We start from the raw sequence: 11,229 nt of genomic DNA, 5'->3' as shown, positions 1-11,229 counted from the left end.
CTGAAAATATCTCCTCTTTTACAAACCAGCCTGCTACGTATTCTGGGCGAATACGGGAAGCCTGGCATTTAACTCAATCTCCATAGAAAAGGATAATGCTCTACATTATGAAAATGAAGGTGTTCTCACTTAACCCAGGATGAACAGGCTTGCCCCATTCTACTACCACTGTATTACTTACAATATTAAGCCTCACTTTGAAAAAAATGTATGCATTAATTTAATAAATGAGAAAACGAATCACCGAAAATGTTAATATAATGCATGATTTACTGTATTACAAATAAATTGGGACGGGCACAGTGGCTCATGCCTGTAATCTCAGCACTTTGGGAGGCTAAGGCGGGTGGATCACCTAAGGTCAGAAGTTCTAGACCAGCCTGGCCAAGATGGTGACGCCCCATCTCTACTAAAAATACAGAATTAGCCCAGTGTGGTGGCACATGCCTGTAATCCCAGCTACTCCAGAGGCTAAGGCAGGAGAATCACTTGAACCTGGGAGGCGGAGGATGCAGTGAGCTGAGATCGCACCACTGCACTCCAGTCTGGGCAACAAGAGCGAAACTCCATCTCAAACACAATACACACACGTATATTGGACACTCCCCATGCTTCAGGTACACCAATTCCAAACAAAACTCAGCAGCAAATCTTTCTTCTTCTAAACCAGGTTTATGTTTGAAGTAATAACATGAGGGCTGTAGGAATAGCTTTTGCCCAAAGTGCTTCCCCCAAAAGAATAGTGAAATTACTTTTCCCATTAAAAATTCTGTGAATGATGATTTATCTTCCACCAGTCATCATTAAAAATAGCTAATTTAAATTTTTATGAAGTAACTCGGAAATCTAACTGCTAAAAACCCCGAAGAGAATGAAGATACATTCCACTATGAATGACAGCACCTAATGAAGTGTTATTCTTCTGTGTAAAGAATAGAGCAGCCAAAAGTCTGACGCGAGCTATACTGTTGGCTTCAGTCTCACACCCAACCCGAGAGGAAGGCTCAGCCCTCCTTGGCTCTATCCTGATCCTCTGTGGCTTCTCTGGGGGTTCCTTCCTCAATAATCTCACTCTTGCCCTCCATTCTCTTCAAGGCTACTCTTTTCCAAAGGACCCAGGGGGAACCGACCAGCCAGTTTTGTATGAAATTCCTCAAATTCTAATCACAGATGTATTTATGGAATAGACAGAAAACCTGTGGTGGGTTCATGGTGAGAAGAAATGTTACTGTAGGAGGTGGAATTCTAAGATGTCCCCCAAGATTCCTGCTCCCTGGTGTACAGGCTCCGTGTCACCCTCTCCCCTTGAGCATGACTGTGACTTGAGCCTATGATGGGACAGTTACTCTCATGATTATGTGACATCCTGTGACCACTGGGATTTTGCACATGTAATTAATGCCCCTTAGCAGCTGACTTTGTTGTGTGTGTGTGTTCTGGGGGGGGGTTGGGATTTTTTTCGAGACGGAGTTTTGCTCTTGTCGCCCAGGCTGGAATACAATGGCACGATCTCAGCTCACTACAACCTCCACCTCCCGAGTCCAAGTGATTCTCCTGCCTCAGCCTCCTGAGTAGCTGGGATTACGGTGTCTGCCACCACGCCCAGCTAATTTTTGTACTTTTAGTAGAGACAAGGTTTCGCCATGTTGGCCAGGCTGGTCTCGAACTCCTGACCTCAGGTCATTCACCCATCTCCACCCCACAAAGTGCTGGAGTTACGGGTGTGAGCCACCACATCTGGCCTGTGTTTTTATTATTATTTTATTATTATTACAAAAATTGTTTAATTCATTGCCAACATTTTTTTAAATGGGACACTTCACCTCCTTTGTTGAAAATATCTGGTACCCTGGCCCAGCATTCCTCTGTGTCCACAGCTGGCTGGAACAGTCCTCATACCTGGGGCCGTGCTCTCCTGTAGGCCACAGTGCTGCTGGGGCTCTACGGTGGGCATCTGTGTTGAAACCCTGAGCATCAGCCATCAGACAGAGGCTGACCCAGTTGGAAGGTGTTATCACCATTCCTTGAGGGCCCCAAAACTTATCTATCTCAGATATAAGAACTTGGCTCCCCACCATCCCAATGGGGAGATAAGGGCCTGGAGGACAGAATGGCAATCTACCTCTGTTAGAGGAAACCCTGCACTGTAACTGTTTTAAATAACGTATGTCCTACCCCACCCAGTGCCCGGTGGGCTGCCAGGATACTCAACTCAGAATGGTGGTGTCTTCCAGCTTCTGCTGCTGGCTGGCAAAACTGTAGTAGTTGTCGGGGCCCAGGACCCACTTCTTGGTGTAGTCTGCATCTGTTTGAGTGTGTTGAGGAAGAGGATCCAGGTGCCCTTGGTGAAAAGGATTTTCTCGCAGGCCTTCTCCATGCACCCAGCCATCTCATCTCTGACAGCGTCAAGCAGGATGTGGATGAGGGTGCAGCTCTTGGCAGGGATGTTACCCTTGGCCAGGAACACCTTGTTGTAGCCGCCCTCCATCAGGTAGCGCTCCAGGGACACAGAGTGCTTGATGTAGACCTTGGTCTGGATGCCCTTGGCAGGCAGCCACTCCATGTGGAACTCAGCCACCCAGTCCTGGGACAGCAGGAAGAGGAGGTGGAGGCCCAAGAGCTGGTGCATGTGGGCTGACCTGGGTAGCTCTTAGCAGCTGACTTTGAATTGATCAAAAGGAAAATTATCCTGGGCGGGCCTGACCTAATCAGGTGAGCTCTTCAAAGTCCCTGGGCCCATCCTGAAGGAGAGATTCAGAGGATGAGAGAGATTCTTCCACTGGCCTCACAGGAGCAACTGCCATCTTGGAGAGAGGACCACAGGGCGGAAAACCACAGGCAGCCTCCAGGATATGAGAAGGGAGCCCAGTTGGCCGGCAACAAGAAAGCAGAGACCACCATCCAACAACCCTTAAAAACCGAACTCTGCCAACAACCCATGAGCTTTAGATGAAGACCCTGAGCTCCAGGTGAGATTGCAGACCTGGTCGAAACCTTGAATTCAGCCTTGGGAGACCTTGAGCCCAGGACCCAGCAAAAACATGCCTAGACTCTTCACCCTGGAAATGTTCTTCCATCTCTGAATGTGATCTCTCCATTTATTTAGACCTTCAATATTTTCAGTAAGGTTTGCATTTGGTTCTGTAGCTAATTCTAAATGTAACTGGGTTTCATGTTCATTACCAGTCCTTTATGCCACCATCTCACCATCTCTCATTTCTTAAATTCTACATTTCATCTAAATTTCGATTTTTTTTTTTTTTAAGACAAAGTCTCACTTAGTTGCCCAGGCTGGAGTGCAGTGGCACAATCTCAGCTCACTGCAAACTCTGCCTCCTGGGTTCAAGTGATTCTCATGCCTCAGCCTCCCAAGTAGCTGGGCTAACAGGCGTGCACCACGACGTTCAGTTAAATTTTTTTTGTTTGTTTTGTTTTGTTTTGTTTTGAAATGGAGTCTGGCTCTGTCACCCAGTCTGGAGTGCAGTGGCATGATCTCGGCTCACTGCAACATCCACCTCCTGGGTTCAAGCAGTTCTCCTGCCTCAGCCTCCCAAGAAGCTGGGACTACAGGTGTGCGTCACCACCCCTGGATAATTTTTGTATTTTTCATGAAGACAGGGCTTCACCATGTTGGCCAGGATGGTCTCGATCTCTTGACCTCATGATTCTCCCGCCTCAGCCTCCCAAAGTGCTGGGATTACAGGAATGGACTCTGGGCTAATTTTATGTACTGTTAGTAGAGACAGTGTTTCACCACGTTGCCCAGGCTGGTCTTGAACTCCTGACCTCGAGTGATCCACCCACCTCGGCCTCCCAAAGTGCTAGGATTACAAGCATGAGCCAGAGCCCCCAGCCAATTTTGATTTATCTCTTGATGAACTGGGATATATCAGAGCTTTTGCACATATAATAACATATTTCTTTAGTCTTCTCAAACAGATAACAGTTTGGCCAAGCATAACCTCCTCTAATTGTACACGTTTCTCTACAAGCAGTGATGGCATTGATCTGGTTTTTTTCCAGCATTCACAGAGGTCTAAGCCTCTGTTTTGTTCCTTTCAGGCAACCTGTTTTTATCTGCATGGGCTTTGGCAGCACAGTATTTCTTCTCTATCCGTGAAGAAGGGTATAATTGCACTGAACCAATGGTCATTATGTGGTGCTATGTCACTGTTAGGTGGAGTACACAGGTCTTGGAACCCAAAGCATAGAAGTAGTGGCTGTACCTGCAAGTTTAGACTCTGCTGGTCCCCAGGTCCTGGTTCCCTGAAAGGGTAACACTTCTTCCAAAGGACTAAGTAAGGGGTTCCACTGAGCCTAGAGCTTCAACTGCCATTTGGGGCTTCTCATGCCAGTGAATCAGAAAGCATGTGGGAGTTATATACTAATGGCAGCAGTTACCCCTGGTTATCCTGAGGAAATAAGATTGCTTTACCTAATCGAGGCAGGGGAGAGTACGTCGGGAACTCAGGGATTCGCTAGGCCCTCCCTTGTTTCCCTACACAGCAACCACGCCTGGCAAGAACACAGGAGTTAAGAGCTCAGGTCCCTCACAGGAAAAAGTCTGGGTTTCCCACTAGACAAACAATGGAGACTAGCAGAAAGATTAGCCAAGCGCAAGGGGAATTTAGAATGGGGAACGAGGGAAATGGTGAATATCAGTTTCAATCTGGGTACCAACTGCAGCAGAGGAAGCTGTAGCGTGAGCTTCCTGCCACCCTGTTGTAAGTCTAGCTTTTAGAAATTTTGATTGGTCATCCCAGAGGAATTGGTGACAGAATGCCATGAACCAATTGTGGGGCATGAATGAATCCGAGTGGTGCAAATGCTGGAAAATAGTGACGCCCCCAATGTGGTACTCATATCTCCAGCCTCTTAATGCAGTCAGTCTGACTTCCAGCTGCTAACACCCATGCCCCCTACTGCAAGCTGGAATGCCACCAAAATATGCCCATGGGAGCAAACTTTAGCCAGTGACTGACAGAGGGAAGCGTACACAAATATGCCCCAGTTTCCTTGACTTTCAAGTGAGATAAAGTTGAGCTTCCTGGCAGGGCATGGTGGCTCACACCTCTAATCCTAGCACTTTGGGAGGCAGAGACGAACAGATCACCTGAGGTCAGGAGTTCGACACCAGCCTGGCCAACATAGTGAAACCCTGTCTCTACCAAAAATACAAAAATTAGCTGGGCGTGGTGGCACGTGCCTGTAATCTCAGCTACTCGGGAAGCTGAGCCAAGATCGTTCATGGGAATCGCTTGAACCCAGGAGGCAGAGGTTGCAGTGAACCGAGATCACTCCACTGCACTCCAGCCTGGGTGACAGACCAAGATTCCACCTCAAATTAATAAATAAATAATATAAAGATGTTGATCTTTTACCATATCATTTAACATGTATAAAGATACAATATATTTTGTATATAAAATATGCATGAAATAGAGTTATTTATTTATACATACACATACAAAATTTTTAGTGACATAAAACAATTTCTTACATTTCTTGACTCATAGCTCGGCTGGGCATTTCCTCTGCTGGACTTGCTCATGTGGCTGCAGTCACCTAGAAGGTCATTTGGGCTGGAAGGTCCAAGAGGGACAAATTCCCAAGTGCAGTGAGTGGTTGGTACTGCTGTTGGCTGGGTGCCTCAGTTTCCCTCCGTCTCAGTCTCAGGGGAGGTTTCATAAAGGGAAGGTAAAAGCACAAAGCCTCTTAAGGTCTGGGCTCACACAACATCACTTCTGCCATGTGTTTTTGAAATTGGTTTTATTGAGGTGTAATTTACCATGAAATTCACTCATTTGAAGGGTACAATTCAATGATATTTTTAGTAAAACTACAGAGTTGTGCAATCATCACCACAATCCAGTTGTAGAACGTTTTCTTCACCCAAAAAGATTCTTCATGCCCATTAGTAGTAAATCTCCATTTCTACCCTCAGCTTCTGACAACAACTAATCTACTTACCATCTTTAGAGATTTGTCTTTTCTGGACAGTTCTTATAATTGGAAGCATATAATATGTTGTCTTTTGCATCTGGATTCTGGCTTCTTTTACTTAGCGTAATGTTTTTGAGGTTCATCCACATTGTAACATGCATCAGCAGTTTGTTCCTTTCTATGGCAGAGTAATATTTCATTGTATGAACATATAACATTTTCTTTTTGTTTGTTTGTTGTCGTTGTTGTTGTTGAGACCGAGTTTCGCTCTTGTTGCCCAGGCTGGAGTGCAATGGCACGATATTAGCTCACTGCAGCCTCCGCCTCCCAGGTTCAAGCAATTCTCCTGCCTCAGACTCCCGAACAGCTGGGTTACAAGTATGCACCACCAACCCTGGCTAATTTTGTATTTATAGTAGAGATGGGGTTTCTCCAGGTTGGTCAGGCTGGTCTCAAACTCCCAACTTCAGGTGATCTGCCTGCCTCAGCCTCCCAAAGTGCTGGGATTACAGCCATGAGGCTCTCTTCCCAGTCAGATCACATTTTCTTTATTCATCTACCAGTTGATGGACATTTGGATTGTTTCCAGTCTTTTGTCATTACAAATAATGCTACCAAGGGCCGGGCGTGGTGGTTCACGCCTGTAATGGGAGGCCAAGGCAGGTGGATCACCTGAGCTCAGGAGTTCAAGACCAGCCTGGCCAACATGTGAAACTCCATCTCTATTAAAAATAAAACAAACAAAAAGTTAGCTGGGTGTGGTGGCACATGCCTGTAAATCCCAGGCATTGGGATGGGGCGGGAGAATCACTTGAACCCAGGGAGCTACTTGGGAGGCTGGGGCAGGAGAATCACTTGAACCCAGGAAGCGGAGGTTGCAGTGAGCTGAGATCTCATCACTGTACTCCAGCCTGGGTGACAGAGTGAGACTCCATCTCAAAAAATAATAATAATAATAATGCTACTATGAGCATTCATATACAAGTCCTCATGTGCACATATATTTTCTCTCGGGTAGATACCTAGGAACGGAATTGCTGGATCACATACTAGAAACATTAATTGTTTTCCAGAGTGGCTGTGCTATTTTACATTCTCACCAGTAATGAAAGTTAATCTAGTTTCTATACATCATCTCATCTTTTTTATTCTAGAACAGACTCCATCTCCCCAATTATTTTCATGAAATTAAGTGTTTTAGGCAACCTGGCTAGTTGCATTGCATTAGTTGATGCAAAAGTCATTGTCGTTTTTGCCATTACTTGGTTTTGGACTTGCTTATGTGGCAGTCACCTAGAAGGTCGTCTGAGCCGGAATGGCCACATAAGCAAGTCCAAAACCAAGTAATGGCAAAAACCGCAATTACTTTTATACCAACTAATACAATGTCCCACATTCCAGATCTGACTTTATTTCTTTGTGATATTGTTTGGCTTGTTTCTCTATCCCCTGTATTTCCAGGAACTGAAAGTAAGACCTAAAGACTTCGTCTTATTCAGGTTAACATTTGCATCAAGAGTCATATACTGCCTGATTGGTCCACTATTAGTAATTTTTAAATTGATTGCTGTATTGGGGTAGTAAAAGCCAGATGTCTCCATTTCAAAGATATTTTTGCCCTTTGAAATTAGCAAGTAACCCATGGAAAATGCCATGCCTATTGCCAAAAAAATAAAATAAAAACAGGAAAGGGTGTCTTAGATAACTTACAAAATATTAAACCTGATAATGACAATTGAAATTAAACATGGGACAGGGACTCAAAAATGAGGACTCATACCTATAGTGCCAGCTGCTCAGGAGGCTGTGGTGGGAGGATCACTTGAGCCCAAGAGTTGGAGGCCATAGTGAGCTATGATCATGCTACTGCACTCCAGCATGGGCGACAGAGCAAGACCCTGTCTAAATAATAAAAGTAGATTATTATAAAGAACCATATGTGTACTTAGCATCTGTAAGGAATCAAGCAGTACAACTGAGTACTCATTTGGCCCTGAATTTTCTGATAACCAAAACACAAAGCAAAGATATTTAGTTAGAGGGCCAGGCGCAGTGGCTCACACCAGTAATCCCAGCATTTCTGGGAGGCCAAGGCAGGTAGATCACCTGAGGTCAGGAGTTCAAGACCAGCCTGGCCAATACGGTGAAACCCTGTCTGTACTAAAAATACAAAAATTAGCTGGGCATGGTGGCGGGCACTTGTATTCCCAGCTACTCAGGAGGCTGAGGCAAGAGAATCGCTTGTACCCAGGAGGGAGAGGTTGCAGTGAGCCCAGATTGCACCTCTGCACTCCAGCCTGGGTGACAGAGTGAAAATCTGTCTCAAAAAAAAAATATATATATATATATATATATATATAAAGTTAGAGGGCTCACTTCCAAATGGAATAAGGTACATGAATTGTTTCATAGAAGTAAACTGGACTTCAGCAGGAATTTCTCACAGGAATGCTTATATAAAATCTCGAATAAGGTAGTGAATAATTATTCTAATGAGTATGAAAGCCCAGACATTTGTATACCTTCACTAAAGAACCAGTCCTCTGTATCTGAAAAGAACGACCTCCTCCACCAAACATCCAGTTTCATGAGGCAGACCCCAAAGAGTGAGAAAAGGAGATACCTGTCATTCCTGCGGGATCAATTAAAGCAGCTTTAGTAACTAGTAAAATGACAGATGTTACAAACAATTTCGCCTAACAGTGTTTTTTTGGTTACTTTTATATTGATATTTCTAAGGGAAATAGGATTACACATGCACACATACACACGCCCACAGAGAGAGAGAGCGAGAGTCAAAAATTATTTCTAGAATGGACACGGTGGCTCACGCCTATAATCCCAGCACTTTGGGAGACCGAGGCAGGCGGATCACCTGAGGTCAGGAGTTCAAGACAAGCCTGGCCAACATGGCAAAACCCCGTCTCTACTAAAAATACAAAAATTAGCCAGGCTTGGTGGCACATGCCTATAATCCCAGTTACTAGGGAGGCTGAGGCAAGAGAATCGCTTGAACTCAGGAGGCGGAAGTTGCAGTGAGCCAAGATCATGCCACTGCACTCCAGCCTGGGCGACAGAACAAGACTCCGTCTCAAAAAAACAAAAAATTATTCCTGGTCACCTAATATATTACAGTCAGATAACAGATACCGTAGAACACTAGACACATATAACTCCCACAAATCTTCTTTCACATTAAAATTATTCCTTTCTCTCTTTCTTCCTCCCTCTCTCACCAGATGTCCAAGCAAACTTCTATCAAATGCTGAGTTGTAACCAACCCGTAGTGGTGAGTAAGTAAATGTCAGTCTTCTGTGTTGTGAGTAGAAGAAAACACACGTCTTAGGCCCCAGACATGCAGACGGCAGGATTGCGAGTGTTGGGAAAATGGAGGAACGTGATTTATATTCTTGCCAGAGACAAGCCTGTCCTGCTTCCTCAGGGGTGCCACCAGAACCAATTATTTCTCACAAAAAACAGCTTTGGATCCGCTCAGAAACAAAGAGAAGGGCTTTGTTGATAAATCCATATCATAAAACATGGAAGAAACACATTTGTCTTCAAAGTGCTGAAATTGTAGTTTTTAGAGTCCAGACAAACTGAATTTCAGCTTTTGCTCACTAAGTAGTTCCGAGTTACTAAGGGCTCAAATTTTCTGCTTCCACGTCCTTGAAACAGGGATCGCATCTATCCCCCAGAGTCGTTCTGAAGAATAAAGAAGATAAAGTAAAGAAAGTGCCCAGCACCGTGTGAGCGATTCAAAGATGGCAGCTCCTGCACCTCAGAGCTCCCAGCGCCTTTCTGCAGCCCAACGGGTGGAGCTTGTGCAGCAGGAAGACCTCAGGAGGCAAGACAGTGGCTCTTTGTGAAGAGCTGAGCAAGCCCTTGACATAAACTCTGCTAAAAGCTGGACTGCAGAAAGGCTTAGGACTGAGGGGAGCGGAGCTTTCCACGGCTTTCCCCATAAATATCTGCCATTTCACCTGCACGTCTTAGGGTAGATGGAACTACTGCTGCCTAAGGAAAGCCCAATGCACAGGGCGTTCCTAGTGCCAGAGCAAAGGGCAACATAGCACGAGGGAGTCACACACCTTCCACTGGCCCAGGCCCCAGCTCCGAGAAGACTTTGGCCATTTAGCCTGTGGCTGGGGCAGGAATGCAGGCCAAGCTGCCGCAAAAGTAGGAAGTGAAGGAGGAAGGATGAAGTCTTTGGCACAGTAATCTCACTGACCAGTAAAACCTGCCTTGGTGAATATTCTGGGCTCACAATCAAACTAATCACTCCTCTTCCCAGAAGAAAGAGAGAGGGGGCTGTACCTGCTTCCTCCAACACTGGCCAGAGTGGAGAAGCAGCAGAAGGCCCTCATCTGTTAGCTGTGGTGGAAACTAGGTAGAAGGGCCTGACCCTAGCAGTCCCTTTGGCCATTAAAGAATTCCTGATTGCCTCAAAGCCCCTGGGTTTTCAGTACATTGTGTATTAGTGAGTTTATTAGAATTATTTAGTAATGCTGCCAGGCACGGTGGCTCACACCTGTAATCCCAGCACTTTGGGAGGCCAAGGCGGGCGGATCACCTGAGGTCAGGAGTTTGAGACCAGCCTGGCCAACATGGCGAAACCCTGTCTGTACTAAAAATACAAAACTTAGTCAGGTGTGGTGGCGGGCACCTATAATCTCAGCTACTCAGGAGGCTGAAACAGGAGAACTGCTTGAACCAAGTAGGCAGAGGTTGCATTGAGCTGAGATTGCACCACTGTACTCTAGCCCGGGCAAGAGGAAGATCCCGTCTCAAAAAATATATATATATATAAATTAGCCAGGTGTGGTGGCATGTGCCTATTATCCCAGCTTACTCTGGAGGCTGAGGCATGAGAATCTCTTGAACCCAGGAGGCAGAAGTTGCAGTGAGCTCAGATCAGCCTGGCCAACATGGTGAAACTCCATCTCTACTAAAAATACAAAAATTAGCCAGGCATGGTCGTGGGCACCTGTAATCCCAGCTACTAGGGAGGCTGTGGCAGGAGAATCGCTTGAACCCAGGAGGCGGAGGTTGCAGTGAGCTGAGACCATACTGTTGCACTCCAGCCTGGGCAACAAGAACGAAACTCTGTCTCCAAAAAAAAAAAAAAAAAAAAAAAAGAATTATTTAGTAATGGAAAGTGCTAACTATTTGGGAGTGGGAATAATTAGTATTGTTCTGTTAAAGGCTGAAACTTGTTTTATACATGCAAAAACTTTGGCAGAGTTCTTTGTTCCTCAAGGAGAGTGTCATTGGCACTTGGGAGGG

At 45.4% G+C, this 11,229-nt stretch overlaps 1 pseudogene; it reads right to left on the bottom strand.

Moving 5' to 3' along the window:
- Positions 1 to 2,207: 2,207 nt before the first annotated feature.
- Positions 2,208 to 10,077, bottom strand: LOC111553539 (annotated as a pseudogene).
- Positions 10,078 to 11,229: the final 1,152 nt, after the last annotated feature.

Source organism: Piliocolobus tephrosceles, chromosome 18, assembly GCF_002776525.5.
Source record: "Piliocolobus tephrosceles isolate RC106 chromosome 18, ASM277652v3, whole genome shotgun sequence".
Classification (NCBI taxonomy): Eukaryota; Metazoa; Chordata; class Mammalia; order Primates; family Cercopithecidae; genus Piliocolobus; species Piliocolobus tephrosceles.
This window is presented reverse-complemented; position numbering and strand designations above follow the sequence as displayed.